This window comes from Eriocheir sinensis, unplaced genomic scaffold (genome assembly GCF_024679095.1).
Source record: "Eriocheir sinensis breed Jianghai 21 unplaced genomic scaffold, ASM2467909v1 Scaffold945, whole genome shotgun sequence".
Classification (NCBI taxonomy): domain Eukaryota; kingdom Metazoa; phylum Arthropoda; class Malacostraca; order Decapoda; family Varunidae; genus Eriocheir; species Eriocheir sinensis.
Window position 1 is genome coordinate 49,139 of NW_026112325.1, and position 24,569 is coordinate 73,707.

The following is a 24,569-nucleotide window of genomic DNA, read 5'->3' on the forward strand; positions in this document are numbered from 1 at the left end:
ATTCCTCAGCTGCGTATGCCCTTTGAGAAACTAATGACCAAGTTTTTCGTTAAAATTCACATTACTTTTTTTTTTTATGGTCGTATAATGGACCCCCCACATATCAAACTCGACATTATGAAATGTACTGGGCATGTAATACATCGATTATTACAATTATTTTCAAGAAACATGTTACCCTGTTAGTGACATCTGGCATTTATCCACACACACACACACACACACACACACACACACACACACACACACACACACACACACACACACATCAACTGAAACTGAACAAAATAGGGCATTCTCTGGCTTCGCCAGCCGAGAGACAACTATTTAAAAACGAATGTTAATGCTGGAAAGAAAACTGGACAAGTGGATCGGAATGATAAAAAACAGAGATGGAGGAATCCCAAAATAGGGAATTCCATAGAGACCTTAAAGCTAGGGTTCGGGGATTGGAGGAACGGGAGAAGCAACTGATCAGAGAGAATGAAGAGTTGAAGGGAAAAGTGGCAGAATATGAAAAGTCGATGAAAGATGGACTGGGAGAGGTTATAAAGGAAAATGAAAGTTTAAAGAAATTAGTCACCCAGGAGGAGAAAAGAGTCAGGGAGGAGGTATTGGGTGAAATGAAGACCTGGAAAGTGGAGAGTGAGAAAGCAAACGTGAATCTAAGAGAGGTAATCGAGCAACAAATGAAAGAAGATAAGGAAGATGTAGAAAACGAAGTGGTTAAGGTAATAAAGAAAAATGAAGAACTAGTCAGGGAAGTTGCAGACAAGAAGAAGAGTGTGATAGTATTCAGTTTGAAGGAAAAGATGATCACATATAAGCCTAATAGAGATAAAGAGGAATTGAAATCAATTAAGGACCTACAAAAAAATTTAAATGATGACGAACGACAAAGTATTCAGGAAGAGGTGGAGGAAATCCACAGGATGGGTCCTTACACAGAAGGAAAGACCAGGCCAATAAAAATAAAGTTAAGATCACAGAAGGCGGCTGAGGATATTTTGTACAGAACAACTAAATTAAAGGAAACAGAAGATTGCAAGGATATATACATAAAGAAAAATAGAAATGAAGAAGAAAGAAGGAAATGGAACGAGCTACTAGCAGAGGCGAAGGAGAAGAATAATGAAAGATCTGTGGAAGAAAAGGAGATATTTTTTTGGAGAATAGTAGGGGACCAAGTCAGAAAGTGGTACACAAGAGAGAGGATAAAGAAGAACGAAAGTTAGAAAAGATAGATAAGAGTAAATGTTTAAGAGTGATGTATACAAATGTAGATGGATTAATAACTAGCAAATTGGAACTGCAAGATTTCATAAAGGAGAAAGAACCAATGATCGTATGCTTAACGGAAACCAAACTGAACGAAGCTATTAAATTAGAGATAAATAAAAACTATGATATATGGAGGAAAGATAGAATGGGCAAAGGGGGAGGTGGAGTGATGATAATGACACAAAAGGAGTTAACAGTGAAAGTGGTAGAATACGGAGAAGGTAAAGCTGAAATTGCGAAAGTAAATATGGAAACCAAAAACAAGGAAAGGTTGACAATTATAACCACATATGTACCACCTAGAACAAACTCTTGGTGTAAGGAAGAGCACGACACTGTGATCAATGACACTATACGGAGTTTAAGCAAAATGCTAAAGGAAGACAAAAAAGTTATGCTAGTTGGTGACTTCAATTGTAAAGAGATTGACTGGGAGATATTCGAGAGTAATAGTGGAGATAACGCATGGGGAGATAGATTCCTAAGATTGATGATGGAGAATCTTATGATACAAAGAGTGAATGAACATACAAGATATAGAAGCGACGATGAACCGGCAAGACTGGACCTAGTACTAACAAAAGGAATATACATCAAGGATGAACTAAGGTATGGATGTCCACTGGGCAAGAGTGATCATGTAACCATAGAGATTGATACAGAAGTGGAGGTTACTAAAGAGGACGAATCTTACAAATCAAACAGGCTAAACTATATTAAGACAGACATGGAAAACCTTCGGAAGTTTTACAAGAAAGTGGAATGGGATGAGTTACTGAGAAAAAACAAAGTACAAGAAAAGTATGATATCTTTATGGAAGCCTATAACACCGGTGTCAAAAAATATGTACCCGTATACAGACCCAAAGTTAAGGGTAGGAAGGACTGGTTTAGTGCCAAATGTGCAAACGCAAAAGAAAAAAGGGACAAAGCATGGAAAAGACTAAAAAGTAGGAAGAATCAAAGAAACGAAGAAGACTTCAGAATGGCGAGAAATGAATATGTGAAAATAAGGAAAGAAGAAGAAAAGGGATATGAGAAGGATATTGTGGAAAAATGCAAAGAACAGCCCAAGTTGTTTTACAGATTTATAAATGGGAAGACTAAACCGAAAGAAACAATAGAAAGACTGAGAGACGGGAATGTGGAAGTCAATGACCCTAAAGGTATGGCAGAGTTATTAAATAGAAAATTCCAGCAAGTCTTTACCAAAGAAACAATCTTTATTGAGCCACAAGAGAATAAAATAGAAGTTCATATGGAAGAGATTATGGTAAACAAAGAAGAGATCCATAAATTACTGGGAGAACTAGAAGAGGGAAAAGCAGTAGGACCGGATGGAGTTTCTGGGTATATTTTTAAAAAATGTAGAGATGAATTAATTGTTCCAATATACGACATCATAAGATGCTCAGTAGCAACAGGTATGGTGCCCAATGAGTGGAGAAGGGCTGAAGTGGTCCCCATATATAACAGTGGAAGGAAAGATGAACCTTCAAACTACAGACCCATATCCCTGACAAGTGTTTTGTGCAAAATATGTGAGAAAATAATAAAGAAACAGTGGACTAAATTTCTAGAAGAGCATAAGTTAATTACCAGCAAACAATATGGATTTCAAAAGGGCCGATCATGTGTTACAAACTTACTCAGTTTTTACTCAAGAGTGACAGACAGAACACAGGAAAGGGATGGATGGGTTGATTGTATTTATCTAGATTTGAAAAAGGCCTTTGACAAAGTTCCACATACAAGACCATTATGGAAACTGGAAAATAAAGGAGGATTGAAAGGAAATATGAAAAAATGGATGGCAAGCTACCTAATGGGAAGGGAGATGAGAACTGTGGTCAAGGACATAAAATCAGAATGGAGAAATGTAGAAAGCGGAGTACCACAGGGTTCAGTATTAGCACCGATAATCTTCCTGGTATATGTAAATGACATGGCTGAAGGAGTTAATAGCTACATAAACCTGTTTGCTGATGACGCTAAACTACAAAAACATATAAGAAACAAAGAAGACTGTGAAATATTGCAAGAAGACCTATACAAAATTTGGAAATGGAGTATGGATTGGGAGATGGAATTTAATGTGAAAAAATGTCATGTTATGGAAATGGGTAAAAGTGAAACAAGACCAATCTGGATATACAAAATGGGAAATGGTGAAACATTAAAAAAAGTGCATGAAGAGAGAGACCTGGGAGTAGTGATGAGGGATGATAATCAACCAGAGAGTCATATAAATCGGATCTTTAGAGACACATATAACTTGGTGAGAAATATTGGAGTAGCATTTAGCTACATGGACAAGGACATGATGAGAAGGCTAATCACTACCATGATTAGACCAAAATTAGAATATGCAGAGGTAGTGTGGTCCCCCCATAAGAAGAAGCATATAAAGAAACTAGAAAGAATACAGAGGATGGCATCAAAAAAGGTCCCAGAGTTAGAGGGATTAATATACGAGGAAAGATTAAAGGAAATGAACTTAACAACACTGGAACAAAGAAGAGAAAGGGGAGACCTAATCCAAATTTATAAATTATTAAACAAAATAGATGAAGTAGATAATGAAGAACTGCTACTAACAGAAGGAAACATAAGCAGAAATACAAGAGGACACAGTAAAAAATTGAGAAAGGGGAGATGCCTGAGAGACACAAAGAAGTATAGCTTCCCGCAAAGAAATGTAGAGGTTTGGAACAGTCTGAGCGAGGATATAGTATCAGCGAGGAGTGTGCAAAGCTTTAAAGATAAGTTGGATAAATGCAGACACGGAGACGGGACCACACGAGCATAATGCCCAGGCCCTGTAAAACTACAACTAGGTAAATACAACTAGGTAAATACACACACACACACACACACACACAGCCTCAGGGCTCATATGAGCTTATCAGAGTGAGGTTCAAGAAAAAAATACGAAAAGGAAAAGTGTGAGTGAGAAGAAGAAATCCAAGAACATCAAAGAGAAGAAGAAAGAGGTGACACACACTCCAGGAGCATTCTGAAACAAACCTGGCAACAATGAGTAGCTTGGCAGCTATGACGCTGCCTCAAGCTGAGGGGAGGGGGGGTGACCAGGAGCCTTACAGACATAATATTTTATGCCTGGACATCAAAATATATGACTGAACATGGACATATCTTTTTATATACATATTGTTACAAATAAATGAAAGGATAAATGCCATGATATCACTTTGCTATGTTAGAGTGTTACGCATTCAAAACTTTACCTGGCTGTACCTTTGCATTTCAATTTTTCCACCATTTTTCAGCCGATTTCAATGAAACCAACACCAAAAACCATGCCTTGACTTGTAAAAATCAAACTATAGTGAGTTTTTTCTTGTATATGAAGTGACTGAATTATGGTGTATTTATGTCCGAATTTCTTGGTGGAAATTATGACTATGAAAGGTTGAAAATTTATATTCTGCAAACTAATGATTATTGATACAATATCTCACTATACTTTCATCGTGAGTGGTGATTTCGGAGACAAAGGGAGAGTGTGTTACAGCTTGGTACCGTTAAATGCTCGAGAACTTGGCAGTGAGGACCCAGACAGGATGAGGCAATGACTACATTTGAACAAGACTCAAGTCCTAAACTTGCCCAACATGATTACTCCAAGCTTATCTAGTTTCGTGAACTCTTTGCGGTACTGGAATAAACACGTGAAGAGCTACTGAACCGAACAGCTGATACACTTTCCTGTGAAATGTATCAGACTTTGAATCTCTCGAGAAACTAGTGGTTGGGTGACCTCGTTCACACGGGCTGAGGCGAGATTCACAGAGATATGCGTGCTTATGTAAATAATATATATAAAATATAATATATAAAATATATAAATAATAAAATAAGGTCGCTACTTCGCGGATTTTCGCTTATCGCGGGGGGTTCCGGAACCTAACTCCCGCGATAAACGAGGGATTACTGTACAATCGTGGGACACAAGTGATGACACACTGTCCATTGAATTTCATTCACCGGCACCGACTTTAAAATATATACACCACATGGAAGGAGGCTAATGTTCAGATATGTCACTTCATATACACTCTCCATAATTTATTAGATATGAATTTGTCAGTTGTGCACACTGATAACAACTTTTAAATTCGCAGACGAAAATGTCTCTTTACATTTTGTTCAAATTTAGTCAGGGACAGCTAAAGTTGTTTACAACGCTATTATGCATTTAAATAAATGTTGTATTCATTCCTGCAACGTCCTCGCTTAGAAAATATGAAGAAAACATTGATAACGTGCACAAAAATTCTGATGGTTTAAAAATATATAATAATACCACCATTTAACTCTCGCTTGACAATGTTATGCAATTACGTCATCGACCATGCCAGCCGGCGCATTTAGGAAACTAGTAGGCTATTATGAATTGAAATGAATTACAAAGTTATTATTTTGCATTTGAGAATACTAAGCGATTCGTTTGCATTTATGAAACTAGGCTATTACTTTGCATTTACGAATACTAAGTTATTATTATGCATTTAACCCTTTGGCTGCGGTAGGGCATTTTTGGTTTTTTTCAAGGTTGCGTCATATACCCTCAAAAAAAGAAAATGAACCAATTGGCTTTATATGATTTTTACATCGAGAAAAGACCTTACCTTTTTCATAAATGACATTTATTTTTCTTAGAAAATGTGTAAAGTTTTGAAAAAAGTCCAAAATTGTTACAAAACTGGCAAAAAAAAATGATAAAATATATCATGCTAAAATGTAAAATACTTCATTCACTTCATTGTTTGGGGACTTAGACTAAAGAAAAGGCTTGTAAATTGGTGTTGCTGTCATATTGTGACACTTTACTCAGTGCAAAACCTTTTTTTATTGATATAAAGTTGGCACCATTTATGTAAAATTTCCTTGGAGGAAAGACGGAAAATCAAACAAATTTCTTACCACATAGCATTTATTATATGAAAAAAATATTCTGAAATTATATCCTATAAAATTCAATTCATCAGACATATAAATTGCAACAATGTACCAAATATAGAAAAATATAGCTCAAAAATTTCTTCAGGAAACAGTTTTATAAACACTGATAGGGTGAGAGATTTTCAATGCCTTCCCTTCCATGATTATCTGTGAAATATATCATGTTCTGTAATTCAGTGGGGCTCTCTGAAGTAACACTTTATGCCAAATCATGCTTACATGCTCCTTACTTGAAGGAATCTTGGTGGAGGGAGCAACAGTATCCTCCTCTTCTAACTCCACACTATTATCATTGAAGTCATCCTCAGCCTCATGCAGCCAGTCATCAGTTTTTTCCTCAGACATTTCATCTTCATTTTCACTGTCTGATGCTCTTAGTTCTTCAAGTGTTCTTTGAATTTTTTCATCTGTCTTCAGAAATTTAGTCATCTTCCTTGCTTACTCCATGGTAATCTTGAAAACAAATATATGTATATGTGTAATAAAAAAGGACATCGTACATATATGCAAGAGACAATAGTTATCACCATCCTAGTCTAGCCCAAGGAACATGCATACAAGAAAGAGACAACAATTATAATCAGCCCAGTCTAGCCTAGGACATAAATAATATAAAAGAGACTTGTCTAGCCTAGGTTTTGTAAAATGAGAGAGAAGGAGAGTGAAAAAGAGAATGAGACATGTATACATGCATTATACATAAGTATCTGTGTGTGCGCACATATTGTTTTAGTAAAATGGCCCTTTTCATAGAGTTAAATGCCCAGTTAAAAACCTTACGTCTTTATTCAAGGTCACACTAATACATCTTCGTTTGTTTACATCATATATGCTTATATAACAATCAGGCATTGTTTATGACACAAATGCAATAATATAATTGATAAAACTTACCTCTGTTATGAGCAGAAATACAAGGAAGTTGTGATAGAAGAACTTCATCACACACGTGGGCGCCGATCAGCTGTAGCATTGTTTGTTTACTGTTCCCTATGCCGTCGGCAGACAGTTGTAGCTATCGACCTGTGGCTTTCTGTGTGTACTTTTAGATGAAAACGGATCAATAATCTAAATGGTAAACATTTTTATACCGATGGTGACTATAGTCGACTTTCGCAACCTGGCGCAATCACTCCCGGCGACTATAGTCGAGTACCGCAGCCAAAGGGTTAAGAAAACTAGGCTATTATTTTGCAGTAACTTTTTTTCTTAAGAGAAATTAATTCTCTCTCTCTCTCTCTCTCTCTCTCTCTCTCTCTCTCTCTCTCTCTCTCTCTCTCTCTCTCTCTCTCTCTCTCTATCCAAAATGCACACTGGCGACCAAAGCCAAGCAAGTATTTAGCTAATGGAATGCAGAAAATCTTATTACAGATTGTGCACTAGTGGAAACAAGAGCATTCATAACTGATTTTTTTAAAGAAACATAATTGTCGTGCAGTTGATGCTCACAATTTCATAAGAAAAATCCTTAAATAATATCTCTCGCACCCACACACACTCTTTGATCCTTGCACACACTCACCCACACAGACACACATACATTTTATATAACTCGAATGCAGCTCTGCTGGATAGTTGCCGTCTTTCGCTAGCTGTGTCCGAAACATTTTGGAAAGTGTGACAACACTTGTGTCCCACGACTGTACATATTAGTTGGTGATTTTAATTGTAAAGAGGTAGATTGGGAGATGTTTGAAAGCAGTGGTGGAGATATGGCATGGGGGAAAGATTGTTAAGATTGATGATGGAAAACAGGGGTTAAGAAGTTTGTACCAGAATACAGGCCTAAAGAAAAGGGAAAAAAGGACTGGTTTGATGCAAGGTGTGCTTAGGCAAAAGAAAAAAAAAAAGAGACAAAGCAAGGAAAAGATTAAAAAGGAATATAAACCAAAGGAATAAAGAAGATTTTAAGGTAGCGAGAAATGAATACATGAAAATAAAGAAGGAAGAAGAAAAGGGATATGAAAAGGATATTGTGGAAGAGTGCAAGGAACAACCTAAACTATTTTATAGACTCATAAATGGTAAGATTAAACCAAGAGAAGCAATTGAAAGACTGAGCGATGGGAATGTGACAATCGATGAACCTAAAGACATGGCGGAGTTACTAAGCAAAAATTCCAGCAAGTTTTTACTAATGAATCAATATTTAATGAGCCACAAGAAAACAAGATAAATGTTCATATGGAAGAAGTTACAGTAAATAAAGAGGAGATATATTAGTTGTTGGGGGAGCAGGAAGAGAGGAAAGCTGTAGGACTGGATGGAGTCTCAGGGTATATATTGAAAGAATGCAGAAATGAGCTGGTTAGACCGATATATGACATCATTAAATGCCCAATAACAACTGGTAAGTACCAAAGGAGTGGCAGAGGGCTGAAGTGGTCCCTATATACAAAAGTAGAAAAGAGGAAGAACCCCTGAACTACAGACCTGTATCATTGACCAGTGTAGTATGTAAAATATGTGAGAAAGTGATAAAGTAACAATGGACGAGATTTCTAGAGGAGCAAAATTTAATCACAAGTAAACAGTATGGCTTAAGAAAAGGGCACTCATGTGTGACAAACTTACTGAGCTTTTACTCAAGAGTGACAGACAAAATACGGGAAAGGGACGGATGGGTTGACTGGGCCTACCTTGACCTGAAGAAGGCATTCGAAAAAGTGTAGTTCGGCGACTAGGCCTGATAGGGGAACCTCCCATAACCCACTTGGCGAGTGGGGTACCTCTTTGGCCGACTCAGTAAGGAGTGGCTCTCCCGTCACACTAGTCGCGGGTTCAATCCCAGGTAGCCGGTGAATACCCTGATCTTGATTAATTCCTCGTGTGTTTCGATACACGCAGAGGTCGTGTGAGACCAGGAGTGTAGTAGAAAAGAGGAAGTCAAATCTCGGGGCATGACAAAAGTTCCACATAGAAGACTGCTATGGAAACTAGAAAATAAAGGAGGATTGAAAGGGAAAATGAAGAACTGGATGGAAAGCTACCTAAGGGGAAGAGAGATGAGAACAGTGGTTTAGGACATAAAATCGGAATGGAAAACGGTAGAGAGTGCAGTGCCTCAGGGATCGGTATTGGCATCAGTACTTTTCCTAGTATATATTAATGACATGCCAGAGGAAGTAAATATTTATATGTGCCTGTTCGCAGACAATGCAAAGCTGCTAAGACATATAAGAAACTGTAAAGTCTGCGAAATTCTGCAAAAAGACCTGAACAAGATTTGGAAGTGGAGTATGGAATGGGAAATGAAATTCAATGTGAAGAAATGTCATGTTATGGAAATGGGAAAAAGTGAAGGAAGACCAAAATGGACATATAAAATGGGAGATGGTGAAATATTAAAGAAATTACACGAAGAAAGAGATCTGGGAGTAATAGTGCAAGATGACAAACAGCCAGACAGTCATGTTAATCGGATATTCGGTGATACGTATAACATGGTGAGAAATCTAGGAATAGCATTCCACTACATGGGTAAGGATATGATGAAAAAGTTAATAACCACTATGATCAGACCAAAGTTGGAATATGCAGAGGCAGTGTGGTCTCCCCATAAGAAGAAACACATAAAGAAACTAGAAAGAATACAAAGGATGGCAACAAAAATGGTTCCAGAGCTGGAGGGATTGACATAATATTGAGGCCCCCAGAGGCAAAGGCAGGAACTCGCCAAAACATAGTTTTTGAGATACAGTGCTTTGAAGTTTTGTAACTTTTATTTTACGATACTGCGTCAAGGAATGTGTTATGATTTGGTATCAAAAGAAAGCTGAGAACAAGACAAATACATCTGTAAAAGTATCAGAGACTAAAATAATGTGTAAATATTTTTTTTGTAATTTATAAGTATGTTTTTTTTAATGAAATATAGTAGGGGTGAAATTTTTACACCAATAAAAGTGTTTTTAAATGTTAATTAATACACGAGATTGTACTCACTATCCTTTACAGTTGAGCAGTGAAGAGATGAGGTCCCTATGGGGCGTTTGGGGTGGGGGTGTGGGGTGGGGGCTTGTAGTATCCGTAAAAATAAAGTAATCTTGTAGTTTCCGTTAAATTAAAGTGGTTTTCCGAAAAAAATAAAGTAGTCCACACTGGATGCAAAGTTCATTATCCAAACTTAGCCTAATCATAACTTTACGTAACCTAACTTAATCTAACTTGATGATTGTGTAGGATTCTTATTGTGGCCCTCGAGCTCGGTATTGACCCGATCACAAACATTACATGAATCAGACTTGGGGGGTTCAAATCCAATATTAAATTCGTGGTCAAAAATCCATTCATACAGCCACTGTTTAACTTCCTTATCTTTGTTGTTATTCTTCTTAATCCAGTCTCTGTACATGTCGTACAAGGTAACTTTGTTTAATCCTGGAGGTAGATATTTCTTGTGTGGCGATTTGGCACGAGAGTAATGACTTGAAACAGTTTTTAAACTCTTAATGTGCTCCCTAACCAACTCACGCCACGAGAAAATGTGTAAATAATGCGTAGTTATAATCCTGCACGTGTGACACGCTGGAGTGTTTACAGACTGAGGTGGCGGAGGGAAAGGATGCACGCTGATTGGCTGGTGGGAGGTGTGGCTGGGGTGGAACCTTTGATTGGGGCAACCCGGTGGCGTGGTGTTGGCGAGTTCCTGTGTCTGCCTTTGAGAGGCACCTCGTGCTCTCACTGTGATGGGACAGAACTTTCACCCTTGTTTAGCATGTCAAGAAGGTTGTGTATCCCTTCCAAACTTTTCACCGGTTAAGAGGAAGGCCTGAACTGTTCCAAACCAGAGAAAACGGAAAATGGCCTGAGTGGCGAGTTCCTGCCTTTGCCTCTGGGGGCCTTATGAGGAAAGACTTAAGGAAATGGACTTACTAACACTAGGACAAAGAAGAGAAAGGGGAGACCTAATACAAATATATAAGTTATTGAACAAAATAGATGAAGTAGATAACGAGGAGTTACTACTAACAGAAGGAATTACCACCAGGAACACAGGAGGACATAGTAAAAAATTGAGGAAGGGAAGATGCTTAAGAGACAAAGAAATATAGCTTCCCATAAAGAAATATAGAGGTTTGGAACAGACTAAGTGAGGATGTAGTATTGGCGAGGAGTGTGCAAAGCTTTAAGGAAAAGTTGGACAAATGCAGATACGGAGACGGGACCACACGATCGTAAAGCCCAGGCCCTGTAAAACTACAACTAGGTAAATACACACACACACACACACACTCAGAAAGGGAAATGAGAAGGGGAGGGGGAGGGAGGGGCAGAAGGGAGAGTCAGGTCAGGGGTTGACCTGAGTCAAGTCATATCTTGACCAAAGCCCTGATCTGACATGCCTTTCTGCCCCTCCCTGTGTATTTACCTAGTTGTAATTTTACAGGGCCTGGGCTTACGCTCGTGTGGTCCCGTCTCCGTATCTATAATTATCCAACTTTTCCTTGAAGTCTATAACTAAATGAAGAGTGCAGAGGACTGCTGGAGAACATAAATATTTTAAGAAGACTTCTACAACTACACTTCATACACCACATATTCAAGTATTTTAATTTTTCATTGAAAAACCTCTCATCCAGGCAAGTATAGTACGTGCATCAAGGAGGAGGCAAATTGGTTTGAGACATTAAAATTGGCTAGTTGTTGGCTGCTTTACAGATGATTAAGACAAAGACGGAGTGGGGGTGCATACTTATGGGACGGGGAGTGGTGTTTGGGGCTCATCTCCTATAACTTTTGCCTTTGTGTGGGAGGTTATAATCAATATCCTGGGGAGCAGGGCCTTTTGTGTCACCAGGCTACCACTTTTTATCTTCCTTAGGTGTTACCCCAAGTACCCATTTGTTGACCAAACCCATAAGGGTATTAACAGCTGGGAGTGCTGATGCCTCCCCACAGAATCTGAACCCGTGCTCATGACTCTGAGTAGCTTAGCACAGTGCGTTACCGCTGCACCACAGAGGCAATAGCTGCCTTTGGCAAAACATCCATCCATTCATACAATAGGCGAGAAACTAATCTGCATGGGCAAAGGCTGCATAGATATGTCGAGGGTCTCACACATAACACACACGCACGCACACAATGCCAAGCCAATGGGGTGAGATGTTGGCCTAATGTCAATATAAATAGCCTCAGGGGTATCACAAACACAGTTATACCTATTACCAGGGTTGGCTAAAACCAATCATTTTATTTTTTTATTTTATTTTATTTTTTTTATTTATTTATTTGTTATTATTTTTATTTATTTATTTTTTTTTTTTCAGTATTTTTATTCCAGTAATTCTATCCGTATATACACATACGAGTTTGAAAAGGAATTATATATAGATTTAGAGATGGATTTAGCAGGGTTGGCAAAAACCAGTGGTTTTACTTTTTTATTTATTTATTTATTTATTTATTTATTTATTTTATTTTATTTATTTTATTTTATTTTATTTTAAACCAGGCTTTCCTGGCTATATCCCGCACCGCATACTGCCGCTGCATCACGCTCCCCGGTGTTAGGGGCGCTGTTATGATGACTGAACAACCCTTAGCATACACAGACTGTACGTGTGTACAATTTACAGTCCACAGACGCCAGTGTCACCATGCAACATGGACAGCATGCATCTAATATCTACTGTGCTAGAACCTAAGTAATACTTATTCTGAGTTATTAATGAGAATAGTCACTAGGACTTAAAATCATTAGAATAGTGGTCCTGGCAATTATTCAGGAGACGATTACCATTGCAGCTTCCAGGACAGTGACCCCCCCCTCGGTGATGACTGCATTCACGATGCCGCCCCTACACTATACCTCGCTGCTACAGTAATACACTACCGGTACACAACACTATCACTTTGCACCTTGCTCCCGACCGCAGCTTGCAGCTCTGAATGACTAGAATCGTGAGTCACTCTTTCCCTTCTGGAAATTTAGTTTTATGCCTAACCTCATTTGGCATAATTTTTGGTATATTCAGGGGTGTTTTTAATATTATTTCATTTATATTCATAATAAGGTGCTGGAAGTCAAAGACGTTGACCAGATTCTATAATATATCTAGTGAATAAAACATCAGAAAAAAGCATTATACACATCAGATGAGGGTACCGTTCCTCTTGGTACCGTTTCAGGACCTAAAGTTCCTGATCACCGCAGAACGCGTGGTGTTTGTGTTTGGTTACTAGTCTGCGGGTCTGTGTGGGAAAGGAGAAAGTGGCCTCCGCTGCCCAGCAGTGCCCAGGACTGTACGCTACTTTACAAGGACTTACGCTATCCCAGCTGTGTTGTTGTGTCTTACAAGTGGACTTAAATATCAGAGTGTGCTAGGATCCGTTCCTGACCCGCAGTAAAGGCTACAAGTCGCAAAAACTTGGAAGTATTTGTGGCGTGCTTCTCGGAGGCATCGACGAATATGGCGGAAACGCTGCGGCATCACATTTTTATGTGCTTATAAAGACCCTGAGAAGCCATTTTAACGTGATTTTAGGAGTAAATAAAGCCGTTCGTATCATATTCTTCCCTCACAGTGGCATCAAAGAAAGGAAGCCAGAAATCTTTAAAATGTGCTGATAGGAGTCTGTTTCTGATTCAAAGAACTCCTCTGCATCCTTGTATTCTACTGCTGCACACATTGTGTGGAATGTGGAGGGAGTGGACAGTGCTTCATTGGAAACAAGATATGAAAGACCAAAATTGTGTTTTAAACCATTTGGTTTAAACCGCCAACCCTGCCTATTACTGCTCCCGTAATCTCTTACTAAGTCAGCTTCCTCGAGGCTGGGCGTTCTGTACCGTCTCCGCCAGTTCTTCTCCCCTGCACAGTTGCTGTCCATATACAGGGGCCTTGTCCGTCCTCGTATGGAGTATGCATCTCATGTGTGGGGGGGCTCCACTCACACAGCTCTTCTGAACAGAGTGGAGGCTAAGGCTCTTCGTCTCATCAGCTCTCCTCCTCATACTGATAGTCTTCTACCTCTTAAATTCCGCTGCAATGTTGCCTCTCTTTCTATCTTCTATCGATATTTCCACGCTGACTGCTCTTCTGAACTTGCTAACTGCATGCCTCCCCCCCCTCCCGCGGCCCCGCTGCACTCGACTTTCTACTCATGCTCATCCCTATACTGTCCAAACCCCTTATGCAAGAGTTAACCAGCATCTTCACTCTTTCATCCCTCACGCTGGTAAACTCTGGAACAATCTTCCTTCATCTGTATTTCCTCCTGCCTACGACTTGAACTCTTTCAAGAGGAGGGTATCAGGACACCTCTCCTCCCGTATTTGATCTTGCTTTTGGACACCTCTTTTGTTTCTTTTTTAGGAGCAGCGAGTAGCGGGCATTTTTTTATTATTGTTTTCTTTTTTTGTGTGCCCTTGAGCTGCCTCCTTTGTTATAAAAAATATAAAAAATTATGACCTCTGATGTCAAAACACGTCATTCCTTGCATCATAATACTACTACTTATATTTTGACTAGTTTATAAACATATTCTTTCAAACATTAGTATTTAAATATATACACATACATAATAATTGCCCTCTGGGTTTTTTAAATGTTGCATCACTAGCACTTGGGTGTGGTGTCCTGTGCGAAGTTGAAGCAACACCGACATCTGCTGCCAAGGCTGGTCTCTTGACCACTGCATTGGCACGCTGAAGAGGTGGCCGGTCACTCACATCAGGTGGTGGGGCAGCTTCTGATAATTGGTAGCTCCACAGTACTGCCAGAACTCCCGGAGTCTGATTCAGAGTCTGAAAACTTTCGCTTCTGAATCCTGTGGGAAAAAATTTTTACTTAAATTTCATGGGAGCAGAAATTTATAAGCTCCTAGATCCCAACACTGATGCATCATTCATATTTTTCTACTATAATTTATACTACATAAAGTATATCAGAGTAAATCAAAAAGAATGTGTGTCATGGATAAAATTGTAATTTACTGATATCATTGAATTTGTATCAGCTAACTACCCCTACCCCAAGTAATACTACACACCTCCTGTTCCCTCGTCCATATTCACCCTCGCTTTGCAAATCTGAATGACACTCTGCTTTAAGAGACATCCTTCGAGCTTTACTGAAGTCATCTAAAGTGAAATAAGAATATATAGTTACAGGATGGGAAAAATGTTTTTTATATAACTAAAGAAATATTTTGTTTCTTCTGTTTTAATCCCTTTTAATCATACTCAGTGCATATTTTAGCGTGTTTGTGTGTGTGTGTGTGTGTGTGTGTGTGTGTGTGTGCGTGCGTGCGTGCTTGCGTGCGTGTATTTACCTAGTTTACCTAGTTGTAATTTTACAGGGCCTGGGCTTACGCTCGTGTGGTCCCGTCTCCGTATCTATAATTATCCAACTTTTCCTTGAAGCTCTGCACACTCTTCGCCGATACTATTTCTTCACTTAGTCTGTTCCAAACCTCTATATTTCTTTGAGGGAAGCTATATTTCTTTATGTCTCTTGAGCATCTTCCCTTCCAAAACTTTTTACTATATCCTGTAGTATTCCTGCTGGAAGGTTCCTCTCTTAGTAGCAATTTCTCGTTATCTACTTCTTCCATTTTACTCAATAGCCTATATATTTGTATTAGGTCTCCTCTTTCTCTTCTATGTTCTAGTGGTGGCAAGTCCATTTCCTTTAGTCTCTCTTCATATGTCAGTCCCTCCAGTTCTGGAACCATTTTTGTTGCCATCCTCTGTATTCTTTCTAGTTTTTTTGTGTTTCTTCATATGTGGAGACCACACTGTTTCTGCATATTCTAGTTTGGGTCTGATCATAGTAGTAATTAATTTTTTCATCATTTCTTTGTCCATGTAGTGGAATGCTATGCCTATATTTCTCACCATGTTATATGTATCACCGAAGATCCAATTTATATGACTTTCTGGTGTGTGTGTGTGTGTATATTGTAAACTAAGACATCACAAGTCAATAATAGTAATACTTTATATATATATATATATATATATATATATATATATATATATATATATATATATATATATATATATATATATATATATATATATATATATATATATATATATATAATTTATTTATTTATATTCATATGTTTTGTTTTTGTCTTTGTTTTTCAGTATATATATATATATATATATATATTTATATATATATATATATATATATATATATATATATATATATATATATATATATATGTCACTATAAAAAAAACTAATTTGCCAGTATGAAAAAATCAGAAAAATAATGTGAGAAAATAAAGAACTAACCCCATTTGGAAGCACTCTTGCTGTATACTTGCACCAGTTGTGTTCTGGGGAATTCCTCTCCTTTATTGGTTTGGCCAGCTTAGCTGTGTTACGGTATGGAGGCCAGTAACACTTTGGTTCCTCATCTGTCATCCAGGCACTTGGCACCACATTCACTTCATTTTCCTCTTCAAATGCAACAACTGCATACCTGGCCATTTCTTACCCCTCTGATTTTCCGTATAAGATAATGTACAAGTTTCAAAATGCTGATCAAAGAATGACTCCTAAAAAGCTTCATAATATTGGGCTGAGATATATCCAAGATTTAAGACATAGTTATAGTCTTGAAGGCATCTTTGATATTGGAAACAAGACAGATAATGAAAACCTTGTGCACAGGTGCAAGAAAGGCCACGCGAGACCAACTCAGTCATGTAGCATCAAGTTGCACCTACTCATATCTATTGCAGCTATAGCGTAAATCAAGACTTAGCAATTTTTGTGTTCGAAGGATTTTCTTGAAACTGTTTTTTTGTAAACTCTGTACTTTCAAAGACTGGGCAGCTTCACTCAACCTACTGAATAGTTTACTACTGGTGATTTGCATGTATTAATGGCAATGCAGCAATTTTGCCCTTCTTGTATGGGAGGAGTACATATTTCATTTGGATGGCCTTATAAGAACAGCTGTTCAGGGTCCTACTTTCTTGTGCCACTACATATATCCCAAGAGCTCCTGATTTTGTTGGATATTCAAATAAATCATCATAATGTTCATACAAATTATATAATATATATGTATCTGGGTCATTTTCATACTGCACAATGTTCATAACTTTCCCAACATGATTATTGACCATTATGGCTTGGTCAGCAGAGTTAAGTCAAACACAGAAATTCTCTAAATACAGTGCTCTAAACTGGCGGCATGAACCATCCTTAGGAACAGGTCCATCATTGTGCTGTAACATTGTGTATGGATACTTCATTTTTTCCTGTTCTGATTTGAAATGTTTTTGTTCATAGATTCTGTTAATTACTTCACTCAAAACACAATGTGGCTTTCTTTTAAGCCTTTTTAATGATCCCAGGTAATTCTCAAAGGGGAAAGCAGAGAATCCATCAATAGGCCTGTATTTCTTAACATCATCAGTTAGATGACAAAGATTATGAATGTTGTATACTAGGTGTCTTGATCCAAACAAACTTTCAAAGTGTGTTATGAGGGCAATCAAATATTTCTTAGCTACTCTTAACCCTTTCATTGCTAAACGCTTGCAGTAGGTGTTAGTCGTATTTGCTGGTGGTGCTAAACGTTCGCTGCGAGCTCCACCCACACTAAAATCTCCCGCGTATGAGTGTTCCAACACTAATTCTCACAACACAGGATTGCCAATTGAGTGGATTCTTCACTAAATTTGGTGGAAAATCACATCAGCTCAGTGCGTCAAATCTACGGACGAGTAACTGGTGGATGTTCTTGCCCAATATAGCGGCATTTTTGCATAGCTTCACCTATCACCTGACTGATTCTTTGACCAAATAGTTGTAAATATTGCAGTTGGCAATACTCCCTTGCCAGAATCTGAAGAAAAGATGTCCGCAGTTCCCTCAATACGGCTGATCACCCCGTACGCACTGACGTAAGTGTTAACATTCAACACTCCCTGAACGTGCATGTACGTTCGCAAGAGAGGCATACATAACCGACTCCTATAGATCTGGACCTCCTCTTTCCTATAATGTGTTTGGTTTTTAGCTGTGATGAATTGTTTTTGAGTTACAGAGGTTAAAAGAGACCCCCCATTGGGCTGCCCGACTGCTGAGGGGATAGTCACGTCCGCACCGTGCACAAGGAAAGGGTTAAGTCTTGTGGATTTAAGTCTTCTGCAAGCATACAGATACTAACACTTAGTAAAAGAAAGTCTTTGTATATGTTTTCATGAACATTGCTAACTAAGCAGACTGGCCCAGTATACAAAAGAAAGGATCTAAATTCTGTGGCTTTATATCTGTCTAATTCATTCAGTGATCTTGGTCAGTTTTCCTCGGAGGCGACGTTTCTCAAGAGAGAACATGTTAAGCGTGGAAAGCCTTTCTTCGTAGGATTTGTTGCACAAGGAAGGGATCATTTTTGTTGCCCGACGCTGAACACCTTCTAATTTAGCAATGTCCTTTGCATGGTGAGGAGACCAAAACCATACCGCATATTCCAAGTGGGGTCTGACTAAACTATTGTAGAGCGGAAGTATTACATCTTTATTCTTGAATAAAAAGTTTCTTTTAATGAAGCCCAACATTCTGTTCTCTTTATTTGCTGCATCGATGCATTGATGTGAGAATTTGAGGTTTGACGCGATTTTGACCCCCAGGTCTTTAATGCATTGAACGCTTGTGAGTTTAACGCCGCGCATTTCGTATTCGAACTTCTTATTTCATGTTCCAACTTAAAGGACCTGGCACTTGTCTACGTTAAAGGGCATCTCCCATCTATCCGACCAAGCTGAAATTTTGTGCAAATCCTCTTGGAGGCTTTGCCTGTCTTCGTCAGTGAGAACTGAGTTACCAATCTTTGTGTCGTCTGCAAATTTACTAATGCAATTATTGAGTCCAACATCCACGTCGTTGATGTAAATAATGAAGAGCACTGGGCCAAGAACCGAGCCCTGAGGGACGCCACTAGTGACCGGCGCCCACTCTGAGTTAAATCCATCAATCACCACTCTTTGCTGTCTGTTGCTCAACCAATTCACGATCCATTGGTTTACTTGACCGTCAATACCTATTTGCTTTAATTTATAAAGTAATTTATGATGTGGGACTTTATCACACTTTCTGGAAATCAAGATAGACTACGTCCAGTGATTTGGTTACATCATAAACTGAGAAGAGGTCGTTATAAAAGGTCAATAGGTTTGATAGGCAGGATCTTTTGTTACGGAAGCCATGTTGTGAATCCCCAATTAATGAGTGGCTTTCGAGGTAACTCACAATTTTGTCTCTAATTATGCTCTCGAGTAGCTTACCTACAATTGAAGTTAGACTAATGGGTCAGTAGTTACCTGGTATTTTTTTGTCTCCTTTCTTAAAAATCGGTGTCACGTTAGCCTTTTTCCAATCCGAAGGGACGATGCCTTGTCGCAAGGACATATTGAATACGGTTTTAAGGGAGGAGAGTATTTCGCTCTTTGTTTCTTAAAGCAGTATAGGATATACTTTATCGGGTCCGGGACTTTTATTTGTTTTAAGTGAATGGAGAGCTTTAAGGACTTCATCGGTTGTTATTTCAAAATTAGGCAATGCATGCTCGAGATTTACATCAGTACTGGTGTTGGTGGTAGCGGGAGGAAGACTGTTAGTATTAAACACCGAGGAAAAGTAATTGTTTAAGAGGTTTGCAATGTGTTGGCTGTCAGTCACTAGTGCACCGTCGCTGTTTGTTAAAGGTCCAATTCCACTTCTGATCCCCTTTCTGTTGTTTATGTAACTGAAGAAAGATTTCAGATTATTTTTACAGTTGGCTGCAATATTTTCTTCGTATCTACGCTTTGCCTGACATACTAATCTTTTTACTAGCCACCTGGCATCATTATAAAGTCTAATGTTTCCGGGCGTGCTTTGTTCTTTCTTTAACCTGTAAAACAATTTTCTCTCCTTGACTGAGTGTTTAATTTCGCTAGTAAACCGAGGTGGGCTTTTATTAGTGTTATTTCGCTTCTCGCACAAGGGGACGAATGTGTTCTGCCGAGTGAGTAAATGATTTTTAAAGCTTAGCCAGGCTTCCTCTACATTGCCGTCATCTGATAGTTGTATTTCTGTTAGTTTTTGTCGGATTTCTACGAAGTTAGCTCTTTTGAAATTGGGCACCTTTACTTTATTTTCAGTCACTGATGTTTGAGCTCTAATGTCTACGCGCACTAATTTATGATCGCAAGAACCGAGGTGTTGTCCTACCACGACATTACTGACTAGGTTATCTTGGGTAGTTATAACAAGGTTGAGTATGTTATTTTGTCGAGTTGGCTCAGAAACCATTTGGATTAGATAATTTTCTTCTAAAAATTCGATCATTCTTTGTGACTCGCTTTCTGGACCTAAACTCGCCTTCTGTACCTTGACTCGCTTTCTGTACCTTAACTCGCTTCTGTGGAGAGAGAGAGAGAGAGAGAGAGAGAGAGAGAGAGAGAGAGAGAATATCCATATCACCGAGATATCCACTCAGGCACTCAGTCTCAGCCTCACTCATGTGAGGAAGAAATGAGGGACACCATGAGTGACTGGCTAGTATTGGTACCGGTACGGAGCAGTCTGGTACTGGTACTGTACCATATAGCTGGTACTGTTAGTACCGGTACTCGTATCGGTACCTGCCCACCCCTATTGTTGAGTAGCGTGGTAGCGTGGGTACTGTATTGTTGTTCAAGTGGCACGCGGGAAGAACTGAGCTCAGCTGTGTTGGTCCTGATACCCTCCTCTTGAAAGAGTTCAAGTCGTAGGCAGGAGGAAATACAGATGAAGGAAGATTGTTCCAGAGTTTACCAGCGTGAGGGATGAAAGAGTGAAGATGCTGGTTAACTCTTGCATAAGGGGTTTGGACAGTATAGGGATGAGCATGAGTAGAAAGTCGAGTGCAGCGGGGCCGCGGGAGGGGGGGAGGCATGCAGTTAGCAAGTTCAGAAGAGCAGTCAGCGTGGAAATATCGATAGAAGATAGAGAGGCAACATTGCGGTGGAATTTAAGAGGTAGAAGACTATCAGTATGAGGAGGAGAGCTGATGAGACGAAGAGCCTTTACCTCCACTCTGTCCAGAAGAGCTGTGTGAGTGGAGCCCCCCCACACATGAGATGCATACTCCATACGAGGGCAGACAAGGCCCCTGTATATGGACAGCAACTGTGCAGGGGAGAAGAACTGGCGGAGACGGTACAGAACGCCCAGCCTCGAGGAAGCTGATTTAGTAAGAGATGAGATATGAAGTTTCCAGTTGAGATTTTGAGTTAAGGATAGACCGAGGATGTTTAGTGTTGAGGAAGGTGATAGCTGGGTGTTGTCAAAGAATAGGGGATAGTTGTTTGGAAGATTGTGTCGAGTGGATAGGTGGAGAAACTGTGTTTTTGAGGCGTTGAAGGACACCAGGTTCTTCTTTCCCCAATCGGAAATAATAGTAAGGTCTGAGGCTAAGCGTTCTGCAGCCTCCAGCCTTGAGTCGTTAAGTTCCTGAAGGGTGGGTCTTCTATTAAAAGAAGTTGAGTAATGCAGAGTGGAATCATCGGCGTAGGAATGGATAGGACAGTTCGTTTTGGAAAGATCATCAATGAACAACAGAAAAAGAGTGGGAGATAGGACAGAACCCTGTGGGACACCACTGTTAATAGATTTAGGGGAAGAACAGTGACCGTCTACCACGGCAGAAATAGAACGGTCAGAAAGGAAACTGGAGATAAAGGTACAGAGAGAAGGATAGAAACCGTAGGAGGATAGTTTAGAAAGCAAAGATTTGTGCCAGACCCTATCAAAAGCTTTTGATATGTCCAGCGCAATAGCAAAAGTTTCACCGAAACGGCTAAGAGAGGATGACCAAGAGTCAGTTAAGAAGGCTAGGAGATCACCAGTAGAACGCCCTTGGAACCCATACTGGCGATCAGATAGAAGGTCAGAAGTGGAAAGGTGCTTTTGAATCTTCCAGTTAAGGATTGATTCAAAAGCTTTAGATAGACAAGAAAGTAAAGCTATAGACGGTAGTTTGACGGATTGGAGGTCACCCTTCTTAGGTACAGGCTGTATGAAGGCATACTTCCAGCAAGAAGGAAAGGTAGATGTTGACAGGCAGAGGCGAAAGAGTTTGACCAGGCAGGGTGATATATATATATATATATATATATATATATATATATATATGTATATATATATATATATATATATATATATATATGTATATATATATATATATATATATACATATATATATATATATACATATATATATATATATATATATATATATATATATATATATATATATATATATATATATACATATACATATAGATACATACATACATACAGACATACGGTGGCTGAATCGACAGAGTAACAGCACCGCATTCAGGAGGACGCGAGTTCAATCCCCGCCCGGTGCCACCAAGCTGGGATTTTTCAGCCGCCGCCGAGTGGCTTAACCCCTAAAGGGTCGGAGGCGGCTATAGCCGCTTTTCCACGGAAGGGCCGGGGGCGGTTATAGCCGCTTTGCTTTTTTCGTGCTAAATTTATTTACTTTTCGGTAATTTTCGATGACCATTCGTTGGCAACACTGCCAGAGATATGTTTAGGTTACTGCTTCAGAATCTTGCCCGCTCTCACGATGGACAGGCGCACTGACACGGATTCTGACGCGTCCGATTTCCTGCCAGACCCTGCCGAGCCCAGCAGAGCAACACGAGAATGAGAAGAGTATGCTACAATGACTCCCAAACCACACATCACAAGACTGTGTTACATAGAGAAAGCTTAGAGTATTGACTATATATAAGAATTAGAGCATGGGGGCATCCGTTTTCATTACGCACTAGTCAAGGCCACACAAGCGAAACGAACGCAGAGCGGGCAAGAGCCTCGCTAACTCCAAAAGTCTCTCCTCTTCAACTCAATATTTCTCCAAAACCACAGCACATAGAAACGTTTTCATGCAATAATTAAAAAGAAGAAGAGTTGATGATGACTATGACGACAAAGTAATTTGTTATTGCATTGTAGTTCAGCAGAATCAAGTGTGTGAATATAGGCTATTTTCGGTGTTTGGTGCTGAGGTGCCGGTCCTGTGGATGTTGTAGATGACCACCCAGGCCGGCCCTTTAGGGGTTAAAAATACCCACATGCTGTCCAGAAGACCACCTATACACCCGGACTCTAGATTCTAGGATTAAAGATGAGCTCCGGGAGGGCAGCATGAGCCAATGCAAGATGGCGCCACTATAAAAAAAAAACTCGCCTGCGCCAGAACGGGCTGGGCCGACCATCAGGACCCACCGGGAAGAAACCTACCGGCGCTATAGGCCGCGACGTAAAAAAAAATATATATATATATATATATATATATATATATATATATATATATATATATATATATATATATATATATATATATACATGTGTATACAGTCGTCCTTCAAATAGTACGGTTTCAGTTTTATGCAGATTGTCCTGGAAGAATTTTTGTAGGATTTTTAAATTTCTCACTCATTGCACCAAGTAGCCATGGCTTGAGTGGCATCACTGTTGTACCAAAACACCTGCTGAAAGCATCCATAAGCGTTCAAGAAAGATGTTCACCTTGCAAAAGAATTCAGATTTAGAAGTTACGTTTTGGGATGAGTTACATTGCAGTAGGGAGAGCATACCTCGTGAATGAGAGCAGTGTTCACTGTAACAATCATAATGTAAAAGAAATATTTACCATCATATATAGGTATCATAATATTGATTTACCCATTACCTTATTTACATTAATGATATAAAAAGATTTACTGTTATTGTAATATTTCCACAGGAGTGTTGGAGGCAGCGATGTGTCCAATGATACTGCTCATCAAACTCTTAAGTCTCTGCTTGTTTTGGTGAGTGTTATGTAGGATGGAGTGAGTGTGTGTGTTAAATGTGTGTGTGTGTGTGTGTGTGTATATTTCCCTAGTTGTAGTTTTACAGGGCCTGGGCTTTACGTTCGTGTGGTCCCGTCTCTGTATCTGCATTTATCCAACTTTTCCTTAAAGCTTTGCACACTCCTCGCCGATACTACATCCTCACTTAGTCCGTTCCAAACCTCTATATTTCTTTTTGGGAAGCTGTATATCTTTATGTCTCAAGCATCTTCCTTTCCTCAATTTTTTACCGTGTCCTCTTGTGCTCCTGGTGTTTATTTCTTCTTTTAGTAGTAACTCCTCGTTATCTACTTACATTTTGCTCAATAATTTATAAATTTGTATTAGGTCCCCTTTCTCTTCTTTGTTCCAGTGTTGGTAGGTCCATCTCCTTTAATCATTCTTAATATGTCAATCCCTCCAGTTTTGAAATC